Source organism: Thunnus albacares, chromosome 18, assembly GCF_914725855.1.
Source record: "Thunnus albacares chromosome 18, fThuAlb1.1, whole genome shotgun sequence".
NCBI classification, from domain to species: Eukaryota; Metazoa; Chordata; class Actinopteri; order Scombriformes; family Scombridae; genus Thunnus; species Thunnus albacares.
Genome location: NC_058123.1, coordinates 17,890,645 through 17,913,793, shown reverse-complemented (window position 1 = coordinate 17,913,793; position 23,149 = coordinate 17,890,645). Strand labels below are relative to the sequence as shown.

The 23,149-nt window shown below is 40.2% G+C and overlaps 1 protein-coding gene across 1 annotated transcript in view; it reads right to left on the bottom strand.

Moving 5' to 3' along the window:
* Positions 1-21,990, bottom strand: part of fam163ba (family with sequence similarity 163 member B, genome duplicate a) — a 30,547-nt gene extending 8,557 nt beyond the window's left edge. Inside the window, exon 1 of the mRNA XM_044334481.1 lies at positions 19,750-21,990. The gene's annotated coding sequence lies outside the window, so the exon portion shown is untranslated. The remainder of the gene's footprint in view (positions 1-19,749) is intronic.
* Positions 21,991-23,149: the final 1,159 nt, after the last annotated feature.

Genomic DNA, 23,149 nt, shown 5'->3' with positions numbered 1-23,149 from the left:
TACACATTACATTTACCATAACAACTGCAGAAACTGGGCTCTCCAATGTTCTAACTGTATTTCATGTATCATATTATTTTGTGACCTACATTTTTTCTTGAATTTGTATATTTATATTACAAATTGCACATTCCACTGTATCATAGTATAATAAAAGTAAAAAAGATTAAAGTTGAGATGGATTTAAATGTAAATCATGCTGAAAGTTTAAAGCAGGCTTAGATGAAAAAATTCAACCATTAAAATGCAAAAACATTTGCTCATTGAGTCATTGATGTAAACGTATACCGTCTATACAGTTTTCACCACACAATGATTTGAAAAAATGAAAAAAGAATAAAAAAGTGGTCATTCAGTTCCCAGATTTAGCAACACATATTTGGGGAGATACTTGACAGATGTTGGTACAGACCTCTTTTCCCTTCATTACATCCACAATCTGGAAGTGTCATAGAACCACACCATCACACTGCATTGTGGATAATTGCCTGAAACCAAAAATAGGCCAGCAGGCTTGTTGCTAAGCTATGACTCAATGGTGCAAGCCATTATCAGCCAGCAAACACACAGCAGTATAGGCCTGTGCTGTCAAGATCTAACTCAACTGTGACATGGACACACCCTTAAATAGAAATATTGACTGAAAATATGGAGCACTCTGAGGTAAACAAAAAATAACAGTCACGGCAGATAAGTCATCATGCATTTTATATTATTTCCTGCTTCCCCAGTACACAATTTACATTGACTTTGTTCCAGTTTCCACTTTGACAACCTGATGTACTGTTCTCCATCAGCCTACTTACCTACACTTTACTGTAAAATAGAATGTGTGCTACAAGCCAAGTGACTGACGGTTCTGACCTTCTCACCCCGAAACACCTCTAAATCATGTTAAATTCCTTTGTGGGTAACCTGTCCAGACCATATTAGCTTTCGTTGTGATATGTCTCTCCAGAGATGCTCTCTATAAAGTTAGAATGGATTAGACTGTCTCTACAGTGGCTATCTGCCCTGTCACAGCTACTCTCCCCTTAGGCTGGAATATAGCTGGACTCTAATCCAATCTGTAGGACAAACAGTTCGCCAACCAAATCAATATGAAGGAACAAGAAAAACAGAGATTTTTCAGCCTTAAAAGATTTGATTTGAATTAAAGAGGTAAATGTATGAGATGTTGGGACCTTTTTTGTATGCTCACCACTCTCATCAGTTTTGTTTTCAGCCATCGCAGGAAGCTTTTTTCCAGAAAAAAGCTCTAAAAACCCACTTTTTACTACAAACCTACCATACAGCAGAGCTACAAGTTAGCTGGTGAACATACAGAGCGTTTAGTAGTAAAAGAGACAGATATTACTCTAAGGAGCTGGTGGAGACCAAAACAGAGCTAAAATTAATGTAAATATTGCATTTCTCAGGTTGCCAGACATGGGGCTCCAAATGAATGCTAATGTTGCTCCTTCTGCTAGATGTGTATATATAGGCAACTGTTTGCTAACAAATTTGCCATTGACTTTTAGCAAAAGATGATAATATGTCAATGTTGCATTTACAGCTTGTTTCCACTGCCCCACGTGGCCTTAAAATCAGTTTTGTGGGTTTAGGTTAAAGCTTTATGAAATATTAAGCATGTGAGACAGACAAATGCAACCCAAAAACTCTGTATGTAGATAAACTTATCAATATTTTTAGCCATGTTAGCAGTGAGTCTAGGGATGGCAATATTGGTCGGCCCACCATTTTGGTCCACAACTATTAGATAGATTACCATAATATTCATACAGACATTCAAGGTCCCCAGAGGACAAATCCTACCAACTTTGGTGATCCCCTTTCTGTCATTAGTGGACTGACATTTTTGGCTTTTAGTGAGATGTCTTGACAAATATTTAATGGATTGTTATGAAATTTGGTACAAACATTCATGGTATCCAAAGGATGAACCCTAAATACTTTGGTTATTCCCTGACCTCTAGCACCACCATGACCATTAGACCATTAGATGGATTGCCAAAAATTTGGTTAACATATTCATGTCTCCCTCAGAATTAATTCCAATCACTTCAGTGATCCCTTAACTAGTGCCGTATCTGGCTTAACTGTCAGTTTGTCCAATACTTTGGTATATGAACAAATACTTATAAGCTAATATTCCCATCCCACACTCAGCTTTACTTTTTGTTTAGTGCTAATTAGCATACATTAGCACTCTCACAGTGTTCCAGCAGCAACAGCAGACAGCTGCTTTCTGATAAACCCACTGTACACTACATGCCCAGTACCAAATGCCAGACCAAATTAGTGACTAGCTGGTAGTGGAACATTTGGCTGCTAAGAGCCAGATTTTTCCCCTCAGGAGTTGGTAGCTGAAACAGAGTTAAAAGGAGAGTGAATATTGGAAAGACAACTCCAAATGGATGCTAATGTTCCTCTGTGTCTGCCGGATGTGCAAATTGGCAACTGATAATGCTAACACAATTGCCACAACAACACTGTAAGATGAGAATATGTCATTGTTGTGTTTACGGCTAGTTCCACTGCCCCCAAGTGGCAAAATTTTTTTAAAAATCAATGAATGCGTCTTTAAAATTCAGTACAAGAATGCAGTCACCTTGAGTCACTATTGTGGCCTTTTTGACAATAAATGTGTTTTATCAGTTTTATGATTAATATAAACATGTTTAGTCAATTAATACTACTCAACATAATGTTAGTGTTTCACATACAAGCCAGTGATACAGGATAATTTTGTTTTTCAGTAAAACTGTCTGTACAGATGTAACACTTGTTTCACTTTAAAGCTAAGACAAAATATATAATGCTTATAAAATATACAATCTGTGCTCTGTAAACCTGTTTGTACATGTTATGAGCAGTATTTCCTTTGGTGGTATCGAGCTGTTTCTGTTGAAAAACAGTCCTACTCCTTAACCTCTGACCTTTCTCTAACTGGTGCACACACAAAACATACATAATGCAGGCAAAGGACACACAATAGTCATATGGCAAATCATTTTAAGCATGTACAGTATAGCAAGTCTACAAATTACTATGGCAAAAACAAACAAACAAACAAACAAGACAACACAAACTCGAAAGCATACAAACACTAATGGACACAACCAGTGACACATGAAAAGTCATTACTCATGTGTACACACACACGCATGTACATGCAGCATTAGTCATTGAGCATGGTAGGCAGGCAGTATGTATCTCCTGGGGCCCCTTTAATCAGATCAGTGTGTGAAGGATGTGTTGCAGCATGGCGATGAACAGTGTTAATTATTTAACCACACACATACACACATGCACACGCTAACACTCAACCCAGACTTCATAGTGAAATAGTACAGGAGAAAGGCAAACTTGTCTGCTCAGCTGCTTTTGCTGGTATCTGTCCACTGGAATGACAAAAGGTTAGGGGCGAAAGAAGAATAGCACTGGGCACACACACACACACACACACAATGATTTTAGTACTTGCTAACATGCTCAGACAGTGGGCTTTGGAATAAATTTTCACGCTTTGATGAAACATGGCATAGATCACAGCAGAGGTCTTGCTAGGAATAATGGCTGTTGACAGGCTTTCACTTGAATGGGGCGGTGTACACGGTAGGTGGTGGATTCGAGTCATACACCAGAGACAATAACGTGCCCTGAGAACAATGGGATGAGCTCTATTACAACTGTAGCTGTCAAAGTATGAATTCACACATACACACATAGTATACCCATATACAAAGACACAACACACACATGGTTCTCTAAGGAAATTACACAAGCCAAGCAGTGCTTGAGTTTCTATGCAAGTTCTCGTAAACAGTCTTTCACAAGAGTGTCAATCGATTCATATAAAGAAAGTCATTTCATCAAGTGTTGAGACAAAAACTGTTTCATTACAGCTTTTTGTCCTCGATTAGTCTACCCTCTAATAAACTGTGCAATCAGTAAGCATTCAATATAGTATTTGCCACAATAATTAACAGCTCACATAACTTCCAACTATAGTCTGTATCATTTTGGAAATTAACCAAAATTCAGACTTCCATTATGAGGCATTGGTTGTATGTTACTGTATATGCACCATCATGAAGATAACGAAGCACCACTGTGATCCACTTTGTAGGCCTACACGTCAACTGTTTCTTTAAAGCACAATCTGTCATGCTGTCATATACTCGTGATAAAGTGGTAAGGCTTTGAAAGAATAGTTCAACATTTTGGGAAATACACTTATTCGCTTTCTTGCTGAGAGTTAGATAAGATGATTGATACCACTGTCGTACCGTTAAGTGTGGAGCAAGAGCCAGGAGGCAGTTAGCCTAGCTTAGCATAAGGACTGGAAGCAGTGGGTAGCAGCTAGCCTGGCTCTTGCTTAAGTTCAGAAATACACCTGACGCTCACCAGTTAACATGTTATATCTTGTTTTTTTAATCTATACACAACAAAAATTTGAGGTTCTAGAGGAAGTTATGTGCTTGAGCTATTTCTTGATGATTAACACTGACAACCTCACTATGATGAAATCAACACAATCACTGATAGTTATAGCACGTAGCACATTTCTGTTTGTGTACGGATTAAACAAATGAAAAACAAAGTGTTCATTAATGGGCTTTAGACATGTGGAGGATGGCATATTGGTGAGCTCTGGAGAGAGCCTAACCCCAACCCTAACCCTTTGCTTTGTCATTATGCTAAGCTAAGCAAAATGCCTCCCGACTCTCGCACTATACGCTATATACTATACACTATACACACAGTAATGAGAGTGGTATCGATCTTCTCATTAAACTCTCAGTGAGAAAGTGAATAAGTATATGCAAATAAGTGTAAATGTTTAACTATCCCTTTAAGTCTCTTTCTAATCAAAATTATTCCCTTTTATTCTGGATCAAATAAGTGCTCAACATTCTTGATTGCATGGTGCAGATGAGCACAGGCTTTTCACTGGAAAACTTAAAATGTAAATTTAAGTCAAATGAAATCCTAGATCCTAAATAAAAGAAATTGCAACTGATGTTATAATTCCACATTGTGAGTATGGGACATGTCAATGTGACAATACAATCTAGAGTACAAATGATGAAGCCTATGCACATGTGTAAATGTTCTCCAAGAGGGAGATGATGAGTTCACTAAGCATTGACATGATGAAGATGATAAATTAATGAAAATGAGCTTTAGCTATGATGCAATGGTGTAACACTGATTTCACTGGATGTGTATTTATTTATTAATTAATCTCCCTTCAGACCATCTCTATTCAAATGCAAGAGGTACTATTGACCACAATAAAATCATTTTCACCTGTTCCACATTAACAGAAGGATGTACACATATTTGTTTACAAATTGCTCCTTAAAGTCCATGTAAAGCAAAAATAAATATGTGTTCTGCATTTGTCACACCACAGAAACATGTATATTAACCACCCAGCAAAATTTGAATGATTAAAAAAGTTGCCAAGTATATAAAGTTAAACAAGCAGTATTCTCTGCTCTGAAACGCTGGGGGTGTGTCTGCTGAAGGCGCTGAAAGCACGGACAGCCTCTGATTTAACAACGCTTATACCTAACTCCAATATAAAAATACACAATTTAAAATAGCTTGTCTGTGGGTGTAAGGCAAGCAGCATGGATGACATTTTAAAAATAAAGAAACATTAGGAGCCACTGTTTAATTTGGCACATATTTTGTGGGTAAATTTGGGCTTGTATCAGTAAAAATGTAACTTAAATGACTAGTTAACAAGTAACCATCCCAAATCATTATGTTAAATTGTTGTTTTTTTCAATGGAGTTCAATGCACTTAATGCTACTCACTCCTCTGCTGAAACATCCTCGGCGGCTTCATTGGAGCAATAGCCGTGCTTTTTGGTGAAGTGCTGCCTCTGGCCAGAGATGTCCCATCCATTGACTCTACCTGTCATCACAGCTGCACAGCCGGTCCCGAAGCCGAAGCTGCTAGTGGCTCCACCCGTCAATGGATGCTTCAGCTGAGTTAAAAATAACTCGAGCACTAACGTTGAAAAATAGCCTCATTCACCAGTAACAGCAGATTAACCAAAGTAAATCCCATTGTCTGCGATGACAGTTTGTAAAACTACCCGATGTAAAAATAGTAACTATGAGCATGTTAACTCTAGTGTTTATATAGTGGGGGGGTCATGTTAGTCACCCTCCTACATCCACCATTTCAGACCTGCCCAAAAAATCCTGAACACAGAAATGGTGAAAAACAGTTTAACACTCTAACTCCACAATCCAGTGGTACATAGTTCACAGTCTTTTCACATGTTTTCAGGAATTATTTTCTAACATGTATATTGTGTTTAAAAAGAAATCTCTCATTTTCCTTTACACAGACTTTAAGCCTTGTCACTATATTATCCCGTCAGCCGCACTAGCCCTTACTGCAGTATAACTTGATTCTCCCTCTCAGACTCCTGGCTCACCCTGTTCCAGCGTAAAATTTCACCTGGCGTACAAAAATGTCTTTTGCCACTGTTTTTTTGTGGCCCTGCAGCCACCTCCTAAAGTAATGACCACACACAGCGAGCCTCAGGTAAAGCTCTTCTACCTCATCCTTCTACTAAAAGACACTGAACAGTTTAGTTCATCCACAAGTTTGACCTTGAATCAGGAACCAGGGAAATCCCAAAGGCTGTTGGAGAGAGTGGGAGGAAGGAGTTTGGGGTTGCGGATGTAGAAAAGAGAGAAACTAGTTTTCTCAGGAAGCCATGAATGGAACCCAGGAATAGTTTTTACCTTCCCATGTGTCCTTGTAATGCCTGGGTAACATTTCTCTAATTAGTGCCCCTCTGTGAATGATATATCATAAAAATGGCTCTCGGCTAGTATGAATATAGCACCATGAGGACATTTGAAAAAAACTTAACGATGACCTGGGGTGTCTTCATTTAATTATACAGCTCGCTAAATGACTCTCATCCATCTAAATGACCTTGCTCAGTTGTTCTTCCAGTTCAAATTGCATGCTGATGTAAGATGTGCCATTGTAACTTTAAACGTGTTATGCATGCGCTGGAAGCAACAGACTGTGATTGCCCGTCCTTGTCCACGACATACAGTACTGAATGTCTAGACAATGGCTTTATTGTTGTTGTGGGTTTTCCAGGTCCATTTTTTGGGGTACTTGGGAATGCTGTGGCAGTATAATAGAATAATCTTTATTAGTATTTCTCAAAAATGAAAATTTGGGGTTTGTCTCAATTTTTGGATAAAGCCACAAGAAGTAACTGTGCCATGTTGTGGATGCTAAAAACAACTTCTACAAACTTTCTCAATTCAATAGAACATGAACTTTGAGCAGTCTTATACACAGTAGATAAAAATCTGACAAAACAATCTTTTTAAAGGATGTCATCTAACTATCTGTCAGTCTTTTTCCTAAATTCTATTTTTTCCAGAATGATTAAAGAAAATGAGCTTTCACTTTCAAAGCATATCAAAATAATTGCATATAATCAAATTTTGTCAGTTTGTCACTGCACTTCCTGCTCCTCCCCTCTGCCATGCCATGCCATGCTCTACCCTCTGCCGTGCAAATAATACCACTAGTCTGTGCGTGACAGCCTATAATCTTGGCACCAGAAAGAGCTGAAGTTAGCTCAGAGATATTACAGTTCTTTGAACTCAACAGTTGATGGATTGAATTGCAAGTCCTAGCCCTGAAACTGAATGATGCAAACAGTAAAAAGGTATCCTGAGTGCACTTAAAGGGTTGGTTCAAGATTTTCAAAAGGCTGTGACAGTTATTGTATTAGACTTAATCTACGATTTTGGCCCCAAACAAGAAGCACATTTCATCACTTTATAAAATTTTACAGAGCACACACATAAAGGAGCCAAAAAGGTTTGTAAGCTTCTGGATACATTTTGAGCCACTAGTGGAGACAAGGAGTAACCCTAAGAAAGTTTAAGCACACAAAAATGTCCACAGTGAGAACAAGTGCAACAGGTATCTCAGGAGTCTCAGGAATGCTACTCCTACTTGGCCTGTATAATGTATAAGTATCTCACTGACTGTCTCTGCTGCCAATTCATGCTCAATCAGCCACTGATGAGCTCTGAATAGTGCCAGCAATGCTGGGCACATCACAAAAACTAAAGCCAGGGGTCTGCTACAGAGGCTCAGTGATGGCCCGGTGGCATCGGATGGATGACTGTCAGCCTGGTGTTTCAAGGTTGTTAAATACACGTGATAATAAAATTGCAATCAACATATTCTGTAAACATAGGCTTACTTGAGTATATAGCATATATAGCATACAAGTCATACTGTAGTTGAGGCAAGTGCACAAATTTATTATCTGTATGTATGTGTGTGTATATTTGATTGTCATTTATTTAGGTGAAAGCAGAAGACAATATTTGATGCTGCAGAACAAACTATTTATTCCAACATGCCTGTCTTCTCCTCACACACATTCACACACACACACACACACACACACACACACACACACACACACACACACACACACACACGCACACACACCTCAAGCAACTTCACTCTAATGTTTCTGCTTAGCTCTGCAAAAATACAACAGACAAGAGCAGAGCTACAACTCAACAGTGTTTCCAGTCTCAGGGCTGGAAATAAACAAATAAATAAACTGCTGTTTTCAACAAAATATCAGTCTGTCAAGATGTATTTATGCAAACTCGCTTTGCACTGTTTGGTCTTTCATATTAAATCATAATAATAACTAGAAGAGTGCACTCAGTTGAGTGCAGATCTCCGCCAGGTGTGTACAGTCAAGATGGCAGTGAAGAAAACAAAAACGGGGATTTATTCATCTCATATTGTGCCTAACTTTAGTGGATCATAACATATCAGGTATGGCATTAATCTGCAGATGCTCCGGTTCAAGATGAGACCAAACTTTTCCATGGATATTTATGCTATGTCGTAATGCATATTGTAAAATGGCGAGGACTGCTGAAAAGACAAAATTCTAGGTTTTACAATAGGCTCATAAGGAATCGTATCAATATTTATTTGAATTCACAACACAGCCCACTCTCAAGGTACCAAAATTTGACACCGATTGATCTAACATGGCAACAAGGCATGATTGGTTGTCCCTAGCGGAAACAAGATTCCAAACTGAAGCAGTTATTGATCACTTGTGGCTCCTACTGGCTGGTTAAAAGGAGTGAGGAGTCAGCAGTCAATGTCGGCATGAAACAGAGCAGTCAATGGTGTTGTTAAATAGTTTTTTCAAAAATTGTGAATCATCGCAACCACGAGAGGTCCTTGAGCATACAGTCATAAATTTGCACATAAAATATTAGGCTGATGGGCCCAGAATTATGCGAAATTAGCTGCGGACAGATACACACCCAGACACACACACACACACACACACACACACACGACCAAATGCATGATCCCCTCCAGGGTTACGCCTGGTGGAGATAACAATAATGAAAACAACAAACAAGCCAAATCTCACCATGTGTTGTTCACCCTTGGCAATGCATATTTTCTGTGTGTTTGAGTATATACAGTGTGCACATGGGTGTGTCTATTCTATTCTATTCTATTCTATTCTATTCTATGCTATTCTATTCTATTCTATTCTATTCTAACTCTAAACATGATAAATCTATCCAATAACACTACCTACTGTCTGCCATTGGTTCAGTCCTGGTTTATAAATTCAGTGCCAGTCAAATCTGCTCCTGAGAAATCGCAGTGACAGAGGAGACAGTTTGCTGTGACACTCGGAGCTCCGTTAGGACCTCCTGGTGTGAAAAACATTAGCCATGCAAACACACCAAGCAGTTAATACTATGCTGAATCTGCCCTGTATGACAGATTAATAGATTATTTCAAAACACTCAAAAGTGTAATCATATGTTGGGTGTACACTGCAGGTGCCTACACACACACACACACACACACACACACACACACACACACACAAACACACACACACACACAAACACACACACACACACACACACACACACACACACACACACACACACACACACACACACACACATCCAAACCTCCCCTCTGGCTACATGGTCTGTTCGGGGTAATGCACTGCCCTCAAATAAATTAAATTCATTTTCCTCTTCCAGAAGTGGGTAAGACACCATTAAATTACATTTGCTCTTTGACACTTGACAATGAGATAATTCCAATTTTAGACTTCTCACTTATTTTGTCCTCCCTAAGCCACAGCGTGATGCATATAATTTTAGCCCTAGGTTGGGGACTGGTTAGCTTACTAAGTTGATGACAATACATCTTGAAACATCCCCTTGTGTCCCATATAAGCTGCCAATTGATATATAATAAATGATATTTGACATGACATAATGTGCTAATCATAAACGCATGTAAACCAATCACTGTGGCTAGATTTACCATCAGTTTGCAGGATAGTTAATACTGATGTAACATCGAGGAACTGCTGACCAAACCTAATTTTATTTGAATAAAGCTTGTGTAAAACTATTTTTACACTCGACAGGAAGTACTATAGGTGGATGTTACAAGTAAAGAGACGCATCAATCTCTGAGCACAGCAAAGCAGGCAATAAAAAGTAGTCCTGAGTGAATGTATGCATAAAGTCACATTAATATATTGCATAATTCAACTTGGAAGGTATCCAAATGTATTCAAATGACAAGGTCACATACGCCAGGATGATATAATGTGACCACATCTGGTCAGCAATGTCAAATGTTCCTACAGTAGTTACTGGATGAATTTTGTGTTTATATACTGGATTTTACATGAAGAATTACAGTCAATGTCACCGTTTCCATGATTTTGCAAATTTCAGATGACACCACCACATCCTCTCACTATGTAACATGACTGTTGTAGCAATTGAAACAGTAGTTGTTGCATTATAATACCGTGGTGGCACAGATGTAAATTTACAGCAAGTCTTGCTATTTCATTAGCATGTATCAAAACCTTTTTGCTTTTCCTCAGAGTTCTTGTAGAGCAGTGTACAAAAATCAAAAACTGTATTTGACACCCTGTTTTTTCAAGTTTGAAGCCAGTCAACTCTGAGCAACTATCTCCAGGAAGTTTCTTCACAGTTCACAGGTAATACTAGCTTTCATTTCCTTTCCTGTTTGCTACTGTGTGTGCAAACCCCATGCTGTTTACAGTCTTTATGCGTGGTCACCCCCCAGTGTGTGACTTGCTGTCAACTTGTCAAACATAGGTTTGTTGTGAACTGAAAGAAAACACCCACAGTTATCAGCACAGGGTCTGTGACTTGAAAGTGTGGGTGAATTGAAGCTGAAAGCAACCTCTAACCTTTGTGAACAAACTTTTCTCATTTACTTTAGTCCATATAGAAGTTTGGATGGTTTCTAGCTATTAAACATCTATTTTTTTCTATAAAGGTTTTTAAATCAGAAGAAAATGCATCTGTATCGGTGAGCCCTGTGTGTCAAAGGAGAGATGGCTGAAAGAGAGGCTGGTAGTTTTTGCAGACAGTGTGGATGTAGACTCGTGAGCTCGTGGTAAGTGAAGGACACGTAACCTGATCGGTCATTATGTTCCCATACAGCATAATGGATATTTCATCTGATATTTCATCTAAATGTATGCATTAAAATCCACCATATAGTACCTGATGGATACATACTCACACTTTGAAAGGACATACACACATACACACACCTGGCCAGATGCCACAGTAAATGTATGAAACAAGAGGTGGTGTAGTGAAGGTCAAGTCGTATTATAACATTCTAACCAGGTTATCTCAGTGCTCACCGCAACATAACCCCAGTTGCTGCCATTGATGCACACAACGGACAAAACATATGGTTAGAACAGCAGAAGAGAAGAGAAGAGAAGAGAAGAGAAGAGAAGAGAAGAGAAGAGAAGAGAAGAGAAGAGAAGAGAAGAGAAGAGAAGAGAAGAGAAGAGAAGAGAAGAGAAGAGAAGAGAATCAGTGTTGGTAAGAAAGCACAGGAGTCTCTTAGCAGCAGTTCTGTCTGTTAGTGTAACAAGACTTAACTAGAAAGTTATGTGTGTATTTATCATTATGAATTAAGGGATGCAATTCGGGCTAAATTGCCTTGCATCTGCTTGTGTCTGTGTGTGTGTGTGTGTGTATTCGTCTTTTCCTCTTCAAGCTTCCAGTAAGGGCAGCTGGGCACCTGCGCTGCTCTGCTTTGCTTCTCTCCTTCATCTTTTTATATCCCCATCCATATTCTCAGCACACTGCCACTCACGTCATTCACTTTTTGTCATCTTTCACTGGCTTTTGCTTTCCACCTGCTCTCTCTCTCTCTGTCTCTCTCTTTCTGTCTCTCTCTCTCTTTTCCGGTGCCCTCTCTCGGTCTGTTTAGCCTCTCCTTCCATTTGCTTTGCTGTCTTTGTCTCGCTCTCTGCTCTCAACTACTCTCATTGTCTTGTCTGTTTAGCTGATGTAAACTGCCTTAGGGAGCGTGGGTAGACCTCTGTTTTAAACATCACTTTGAACAGCAGTGCCACTCACAAGACAGCACCTCTGACACAGAGATGGATGCATCCCGTGGCATGTCACCCCACGTATTCAGACAGAGACATGGTATTTACAAGAAGTTACACAACTCAGAAGAGTCTCGGGAGAGTCAAAAGTTACTACGTACAGCATCTGAAGCACTGATGAGATCATCTCACAGCTGTGGCATACCGCAACATGCACTGTGGGAAAAAATACCCACAAAAACATGCACACAAAAAAATATCATCAGTTAGAATGGATGCACTTGAATACTTTGCATTCTTAGAAAGTACCACTTTCCCTTACCAAACATGGACAAAACCCAACTTTGGGATACTCTCTCTCTCTGTCTTTCTCTTTTTCTATCCCTTGACTTGCTCTCTTTCCCAGTATCAGCATTACATTACTGAAAGCAGGGTGTGAAGCTCAGTCAATACAGAGTGTACCATTGACTTGGTCTGGGCAGGTGTATGGTAGAAGGCACGCAATGCAGCTACCCTTGACACCAAAAAAGCAGTACACAGCTGGATTGCCACTGACACCTCCCCTACTGCCCCGTTCCTCCAACTACAAAGCACGGAGAGTCACCAAAATACCTCACTGGCACAGTGGAAAAAACTGCCTAAGGAAAATGCCACTTCACTGAAGCAGAGCCGCGCTTCGTGCCTTGCTTCTGTACAAAAATAGAAACCTTAATGTCAGTTTTGGCAAGGATTTGACACTTCTTTGGTCTTTGGTCTTCTGCCCCCTCAAATTCACAAATTTGTCAGCGAGCCCCCAGATGAATCATCAGTTGCTTTGCCTCGGTTGTTCACTGAATAACATAAAATAAAAGGCTACGAAGCTTTATACATCTAGGCTAAATGGTTTCAGTTTGGGTGTTGTCCACGCACTTTTAAGACAAACCATGGTGATCATTACCTAAAGCTGAGAGACTGCCCTCACAAGAAAAACTGCTGTCAACAGAAGTGCTTGTCGAATAGTCGAGCAGCATCTGAAACCCCCTGCCCCCGCATCTTTCCAAAGTTGGAATTGACTGGTCTGACAATTTCTAGAACTTTCCGCCACCGGCATTCACGCCTACTGCAGGCGATGATTGGTCACAAGTATTTCTGTAACATTATAAATGCCTTACTGGAGAGACTATATGAAGGTGTGCGCAGTTTATCCATATCCATTTTTAAATAATTGTCATGTTGCCTCTCTATGACAGCTGGCCCCCCACATTCAAGTGTGGCCAGTCAGAACAGCCATAAACACAACATCCCCCGGCCATAACTCTCTAAGAAAGGATGTGAGGCTGGATGGAAGCGTGTGACTTTGACATGGGAGACTGCTGTTCCCATCTTGTTTTTTTTTAACTATGACGTCATTCCATAGTCTTAACCAAAGAGTTGTCGGTGTCATATCAGAAAACAGTCAAATTAATCCTCATCACTGGTTGTTTTTAACAGTTTTGAAAGGCACTCACAAAATACGTCATTCTGCTGATAGGGGCATCAGTTCAGAAAAGGCTCATATGTATCATTCTGGAAGACAGTGATAAACAGCACATTTTGTAGGCTATTTTAGTTTGCAGCACTTGTTGCCAATCATAGCCAGGATTTAATACTGGTGTATTGTTGGGGTTTTTTTTTTACACTTTCTACGCAACAACTCCTTAATGCAGTGTGAAAATCACTTTACAGAAACTTTCTTGAGATATGAAATCCTACGCAGTGAACACTTCTGGTTTTATTTTTGTCACTGTTAAAATTGTGGGGGTTTTGCAGTTGGAGAGACTGTTTTCGAAAATTCTTCCTTGCTGGTGACTTCATCTGCTTGTGTTTGCGCAGAAAAAATTTGATAAAAATCGAGATGATGCTGAAAAGGATTTATCTTGCAAAATCAGACTGAGTTGTGTACAGCCTTAATCTCAGAATTTGCTTTGGTCTTATCTGACACAAACACATCTGTGACATAGTTTATGAGGTACAGAAACAACGTTCTGCTCACATTTCTGTGACTGTGGAAAGAAACAACATGAACGAGGAGAGATTAGCGGGAGTAGACTGGGGAAAAGGCAGAGGGCAAGAGAACACACTAAGAAAGAAGAGGATAGTAAAATGTAAAGCAAATGAAGAAGAAAAGGCAGCAAAGGGCACCTTGGAGAAGATGAGAGGATGGATGCACACATCCTTGATGATTGTATAGATGGTTGAAGGAAACGTGTTGAAAGCTCAAGGCTGCTGATTGCTTGGTTGTTAGTGCTAATGGTCATCGCTCAAGAGGCAGTGTGTGTAAAAGTAGGAGCGGGTCTTCAGTTACTATGGCGACAGGGCTATTAAAGACTGACATTTTACCATCGCCTCTCCTGTTTTTTGAGTGGGTGGATTACGCTTAAAAGTTCTAGCCTCTAGTTTGCACTTGAACCAACTTTTCCCAGTTTACTGTATGCTAATATGTCAGCACAGTGCAGTTGAACAGAATCACAGAGACATCACTGGTCTATCTGAAACAGCACACACCCAAACACAAGAAAAGCAATCTAGTGTCCAATGTAGTGAGGAATGTGCAGACTGGTATTACGGGGAAATTAAAAAACCATTAAACAAATGCATGGCTCAACACAGGAGGGCCAACTCCTCAGGTCAAGACTCAGCAGTTTACCTACACTTGAAAGATAAGTGACACACGTTCAAGAACAATAACATACATATTTTGGATAGGGAGTACAGATGGTTTGAAGGAGGCTATCTACGTCAAAGTAGAGAAACCATCCCTCAACAGAGGAGGACAACAACTCACATTTGGTCTCATGTGACAACTCCAGTGACCCTAACGACTGACGTTACAACAGCCAGGAGCACTAACGAAACAAGTGGTGTCAATGACCTTGATAATGACCCCACAGATGTTAAAAACCTAGGACTGCCCACCCGTCAGTTAGAACTGAAGAAGCCCCTGAAAGGTGAAATGTTTTCAAGTATCTATAACCAAGTCCAGCTGCCCTCGATTCAACCCTCCTTGGATAACCATGACCTGGATGACTGAGAATCTTCACAGACACCACAGAGACGTATAATTAGGTACAACACACCAAAAAGAGAGGAATTTATGAATGAGAATCTCTTGTCTTGTGCACGTTTGTTGTGATCAACTCTTATGGCAGAGTAAGTCACGACCTTGCTGAGCTAGCTTGTTCTTAAATTCATTGGGCTTCATCACTTTCCAAAAGGAGCATGTTGACGTTTGCAACTTTTTAGTCTCAGATTTAACATTCCACAGCTAATACTCCATGCGCACAAAGACTTTGAAAAAAGGCTTTAGACCATAACATTTGTAATGAGCAAGCCCCTAGGCTTCCTTGAAATGTATAGTTTATGTTATATTTACAGATGTAATGCAAATTTTAAACTTAGTCTGAGCAGTCTGCCTTTATATTTAGTGTGTAATATATGCAGCATGCTGCAGGCTATATACAAGGACAGACAGGCCAGTTGTGCAAGGCTTAAAGGAAAATTCAACATTTTAAAAAAACATGGGTCTTATTTTTGTAGCTTCAGCAATCATTCATACTGTGTCATAGAGCATTTTAAAAGCATTTTGCCTGAGGAAGACCTGTTGCAAAATAAAATTAAAGAGAGCTTCGATTCAGTGTGCGGATACTCATTGCATTGCAATCTTCAAAATCCAATGCTGAGATCTGGGAACACAACAACAAAGGGTGCAGTAGAGCAAGTAACACGAGTGGTCAGACAATCAGACAAGTTCTAGAGAAGGTTAGTCAAAATTATTGCAGAAACTGTCCATTTTAAACATCTTTTACTCTTTGAAGAGCTACCAGGAACCTTGCCCTTCACCACTTTTACTTCAGACTACTTTGTTTTAGATAACTGGGATAAACTGGGAGTTTGTTCACAACCTGTCTGATAATCTGACTGCTTGTTTTACTTGGCCTGATTGTGAAGTGCATCTAGTGATGTCATCTTGTTTCAGTGATTAAGTTGGTGAGTAAAATGTTAACAACTGTAGGAATGATGGCAGGGACTATGAAAATATGACCCATCTTGGAAAAAAAGCACAATTGTTGGCACTATTCATGTCATATGTGCACGAAAATTCAACACACATGATAATGAAACTGCCTTGAATGAATCACAGAAAGTGAAGGACACATATAAAGGGACAACAGCTTTTCTTCTGCTGCTGTTTCTCCTCCTTCTTTTTCTCCTTCCCCGCCTCACCTCCCTCCTTCTCTTGCAGTGAGCTTCAGTTTTTTACAATCAGCTGGCCAGTGACTTGTGCGCGTGTGTGTGCGCCTGCGCCTGGAACGCGTGCGCTGGTGATACTGGTGTCTGCGCGGTAACCCATTTGTGCGTGACCGTGATGTGTGAGCATGTCAGGGGTGTAGCTGTGAGGGGAACAGAGCGCGGTGCCGAGGGGGAGGGGAGGAACGGGTTGGTGACTGTTTAACATGATCATTGAGCAGCCATATTCCCTTCCCCCAGTCTCCATCCATCCACTCCACTTCTCCTTTCTCCTCTTTATCTCTACCACAGCGGATCTATCATGATTCCCTCCTCCCAATAGTGCATTTTAAAAGTAATTAAGCTTGATATGTGAGTACACTTCAAATGCCCAGATAAAAAAAAAGAAGTGGATATGCTGCCTCTGTAATTGCATTTTCTCTTGACTCTTGCCAGTGTTTAAACCTTCCCTCCTCCTCCTCTCCATCCCTCTCACCCTGTTTTATATGCGCTCTTCTCTCTACACCTTTCTTCATCTTTTTTCATCACCCATCTGTCTTTGAAATTTGCTCTTCCATCCTACTCATCTCCTTGTCCTTCAACTCCCTCTCTCTCCTCCTCTTCTTTCTCCTGCTGTATGACTGAGAGGATGGTGAAGCAGCAGCAGCAGCAGCAGCAGCAGCAAGCAGACAAGAAACACACAGTCACTCATAGTCACGCTCCGAGGGGGACTTGAGTGTGTGTGTGTGTGTGTTTGTGTGTGTGTACATGCAAGAGTATGACTGATCTCCCTGGGGGCCAAGGTTGTTCCAAGGGTCATTGAGAAAGTCGCCATGGGAACATAAGCCCCGCCTTGTCTTGCATTGTTGAAGGCCCTCTAAAAACACAGTATGTACTATAGGTGTGTGTGTATTTCTTTTCTGTTTAGACCATTGCATGGTTTTAATCCTACTTGTCATTCCCCACACTTGCTTTGGGTCATAGTTTCACTGATATGATATGATAGGACATGACAGGATATGATAGGGAGTGTTTAAAATCAGTCACTGTGAAGCTATAACTAAGACAGCGTGGGCATGACTTAAAAATAACACCCTTGACATCATAGCTGAATTCACTGTAGCTCAATGAGCTCATGCTGAGGACTCGCAGGTATCAATCTGACTGAATGTGCAACCTTCATTTCTCTTTCCACCTGGCTGGAGCCTTGAATAAGAATAATTTTCTAAATAACATGCTGAGTTAGACACAGATTCAAAGAAAAAATATATATCTCAGAAAAGTGTTTGGCCACCACAAGCATCCAGAACAGCATCCATGCTCCTTGAAATGGATTTCACAAGTCTCTTTAACTCTACTGGAGGGATACAACAACATTCTTCCGAAAGATTTGGTGTTTGGTGATGGTGGTGGAGAGTGCTGTCTAATAAGTTACTCTAAAACCTCCTAGCATCATTCTCATCATTTTTTTTTTGTCTTTAACATGTCACTCATCTGTATGTCATGACAATGACTTGAGGGCTGTGGTAAAATTTGATTTCAAAACTTTTAAGTGCATGAGGAACAGGTGAGGCATTTAGATAAATAAGGTATCTCAAGTAACTAGACACAAGAGAGGACATAAGTATGTAATGTAATAAGCCCAAATCACTTCTGCTGATACGCAAGCACAGTAGAGCATAATGAGTATTATTCCTTCTGGGTAGATTAAGCAAAGAGTCTGAAGTGGAGCTGACATTTTTGACTGTCAAACAGCACAGTGGAGGTCTGAGGTACAGATGCTGTATTGGGTTGTGGTGATATCTTTAAATCAGTTATTTTACAGTATGAAATTGTGCTTTTAGTAGAAGATATATTAGAAAGTTTTCCTCAAGACCAAAATACATTTGTTAGAGATAAGGGGACTTCAAAACTATTCCAAATCTCTTTTATGACACATAAACTATGGAGGTCATTTTAAGAGGTCATTACTAGAGCATATAAAAAACGCTGTTGAGTTTTAAGTATTTCTCTGTATTTTCATAACATGGGTTGTTAAAAATGTATTATTTTTCAGGGACAATTTACTCAAGATTCTTCTTCAAATCCTCAAGTAATGCCCATGTGCTGTTTTTGCTGACAGCAAACACTTTCCTTTATCAAATATAAACACTGGAAGCTGTGATTTAATCTTCTCGGCTTCACTTGTGATCACATTTTCGCTGGCTAGTTATTAGTTCATCCACCACAGTGTTTCCAAAACACCCAGTAGGTGGTGGGCTGCATCCTGCTCATTTCCTTGCCTAAAATATTGTGTCATTCTAACTGTATTCAAACGCTTTACTGCATGGCTTTAATGTTGCATTTCCACTCCGCCTAAAAATATCTGGAGTGAACAGTTTGGATGTGACCATGGCTAACAGTTGGTGACAGTAGCTGTGGCTCACAAGCCATGCTGTTTTGTCAGCATGTGGCAAGCCGGCCAGCCAGCAAGTCTGTCATACAAAGCACTGAACCTCTCCCTCGCTTTCACCCTCTCTCATCTATCCTTCTGCCTGTTTGTATATCTGCATCTGTTCATTCAAACTCCACTTACCCACTAACTGTATCTGGACCATAGGTTAATTTAGCTTCTACAAACACACTCTACTATATGTACATTGTACTGAATGTGTGGTATATGGACTATAAATCAATTATACATGTATGGATAAAATAGGGAGAATAAAAGCAGATTCTTGCTGCTGAAAGGCAACTGTGGTTCTGTCCATGGTGCTGAAATGAGAAACTCACCAAGCGCTCTATCTATCTATCTATCTATCTATCTATCTATCTATCTATCTATCTATCTATCTATCTATCTATTCTTTTGTTTGCCACAGCATGCATGACTTGACTGGCAGATGTATTTGTTTTTGCTAAAATGAAACCAACGCAACAATCCAACCTGAGGATGAGTTAACTGAAGTCAAACCTCAAATGGGTTGAAGTATTTCCAGCTACAGTAAATTTCTGGTTTTAAGGTCTTTACCTTCAGAGATAAGAGGAATTCAGCAGGTCACATGTAGGGGTAGTGGTGGCTCCTTGGAGCTCAGGTCCCGACCTTTGCTGGCTTTTAGTGTGTGTCGACCTCAGTCACTGAATAATGAAAAAAAAGTCCCAAATGTAGCTGTCGAAGTAGAGATGGAGTTCGACTCGAGCCAAAAAAAATAAACCCCAATTGGCTCGATCCTCTTTAGTTAATTAAAAAAAATACAAAATCGCAAATGCCTCCTTTGCAAAAATGCCCAAGACAATGTTCTACTGTAATGTGCTTCTAGACTACTTTTCGCGACACATTCTTGTCATCAGCATGCAAAATATTATCTGTCCAATTCCAGACTTGCAACTGAAAAACACTCCAAAGGCGACAAAGATGATGATCTGCCGTGCTGCAAGGATAATATCTCTGGAAGGGCTGTTTGGAGCAGCCACACAGTTCCATCCACCGCTTGTCTGTTTGAGTTGTTTGAACAGTAGAGACTGGTTAACCGACGCTGCCCGCAAAATAAAACACTCCTACGCAAACATCATCATCATCATCATCAGCCTCGACAGCATGTGTGTTGGAGGAGGAGACAGGAGGATAGAAAATCTCGACATCTCCATTTCAACAACCAGTTTCCCACCGTCCGAGGAGGTCGAGGTCAGATATTTGCTCGGCGGCCAATCGACGCGAGGCTTTTCGCTTCTCTCTCTATCAATCTATCTATCTATCCCCTCCCTCTCCTGTATGTTCCTCTCGTTGCATCCAATTTTTGGCGAAAAGCAAGCCGGCCAGTCGCTTTGGGGCTACAAAGTGTCTACAGCTGGCTAATCCAAGAGAATATATGCGACTGTGTATTTGATGCACGGTTGTTGGATCTCCGTGTAATCGCCGATTCCTGCAGAGCGACGTCCGAGCAGTGCGCGGAGACTAGTAAAATGCGCTTAAATCCAGAGGTGGCTCTATAGTGCCTGCGGACCCAGTGAATGAACGCAGCCTGGAATGTGCAGCCTGGGAGATGGCGCTTTAGTCACAGGCTCAGATTGGCTATGGGTGCTACGGGGGGGATGACAGAAGGCAGACAAGACGCTGGATGACTTCTAAGCAGAAGTCTGTCAGAGTTTTTTAATAGGCTGGAAATGTTCATTACATTAAAAAAAAACAAAACGCACACATTTCTGGGGAGCTTATAAGCAACACTGCATATAACATGAGTTTTATCAAGACATCATTTTCACAAGTCAGGTGAATAATAGAAAAAAAGTGAAAGAGCAGTGAGGAGAAGTGGTGAAGAGAGGGAGCTTGTGTGTCCTTAGACAAACTCAAAAAGCTGCAAGTGTACTCCATCACACACCAGCCTGAACCTGACAGTCAACCTTCACTATGTCCTCTGGTTATAGTGAAAACCAGAAGCTGCAGCAGCATTTAGAAGAGGAATCCATTAAGCTTCTCTCTTGCAGTTAATCACACAAGCTGTATGCATTATGTGACAGCAAACTCTATAAAGATAATTAAAAAATTACACCTGTCCTCTGCCCAAGGTTCAGCCAAGGTGGAAAAACAAACGGGCCCTCTGTCTGGAACAAAATGTTCATTAAATGCTATTAGGAAAACGGACACTACTGTCCCTGGAAGGATCATTTTTCTCTGTCTGTACCTTCCTGTGTCTCATGTCCTTTCACTCTGTTTCCTAAATCCTATCAACAAGACATATTGGGGATCCATCCATGGATGTGACATACTGTTTTCTACTTGTTACCCTCTGTCATGTGATCCACATGTCTCTGTTTATGCCAGAGTACTCCCCTGCTATCAGCCTCTGAACCCGAACTGTTTCACTGCTCTCTTTTTCTTTCTCTCCCTCTCTCTCTCTCTTTACTCCTCTCCAACTCTTCACTCATCGTCTCCTCCTAATTATCCATTCCACCCCTACAACTCCTCGCCTCTTTCATTCACATCAGACGAGGGGCAGTTTGAGGCAACGTTAAAAGTAGCTGTTAGAGTTTTTATTGCATTCATTATTCAAACATGCAGAAGTGGAGATTAGTGCGCTCTGAGAGTGTGGAGCGTTGAAATATTTATATTATGAGAGAATGAGATGGTTGGATTGGTCATATCAGGGTGAATTTTGCTTTTATCCATTTTTCTCACGCTCCCGCTGTGTGTGTGTGTGTGTGTGTATTTATGTGTACACGCTTTTAGGCAGGGTGAGGTGTGTCAGAGTGGTTAGGAGTCAGTTTACCTCATATTCACAGCTTTTCCTTTTTTTTGAAAGAAAAGAAAATTCAATAACAGAATTCAAAGTAATCTTTAACTGTATTATCAATATACAGTGACATCAACACAATCTAATGCAATTAAGTACAATCTTTTTGTCAAAACTGGATTAACCTGGTAAAGTGGGTTAACTGCCCTGGGGGCCGAGACCCTTAGGGGCCCCAAACATCTTTACTGCTTGTCAATTAGTATTGGTAATTTGATTATTTTAAAATGTGTAAGGAATTTGCAGCAGTTGAGTCAATATCAACAAAGACAGATCCTGCATTTTTACCTGATGTCATAGAACGGCCTTGTAGAGGTGCCCCATATAAAATCCAGATTTAAGACTTTTATAATGTGCTCACATGGTGTATATTCCTAAATAAAGCCAAATGAAAGTAAATTAATTGACGGAAAGCCTGAAGCCATGTTGTGTTACATTATTCCTGCATAATTACTGGTTGGTTTGTGTATCTCTGGACATATAAGGAAGTCTGCTTACTTAATTGGAGGTGACAGGTGACATGACATAGACATAGAAGTGTGATGAATACAAGAGAAACAAGCTCAATCAACATGATGATAAAGTTTTGATGATAAAAGATGAACAAGTTACAGAACTATTAGGCTACATAGTATTTTGTGATATTACACATATAATGTAATGCAATCAGACCCTAAATGCAAAATAAAAACATATAATACAATACAGTAACATTAATCACAAAACCTAAGACTATGTTCACAAGCTATGGATCATTTGTCACATAGATTCCTTATTATTTTGGCATCTGTGTGTCCATGCATGTGCTTGTCCCAAACTGAAAGCAGTGCATGATGGGAAAGTTTTGGGGGCAATATCTGGATTGTTCTAGGCAGGATAATGTCAGATAGACCCTCAGGCTCTTTGCATAAACACACCCACACACACAGACATGATTACACACATGCAAAAAGGATTGTCGTTCTCTCCCTAAATCTGTTCTTCCTCACCCATTCCCCCCTCGCCCCCCCATTCTATCCCTCTCTCTCTTTCCCTCCGGTGCACTGTCGACTTTACGGCGTCTCGTCTCGTTTGTGTCTGCTGACACATCACTAGTGGCAGCAAAAAGATAAGTGTGCATGTAAAAGAAATGAGAAGGCAGGG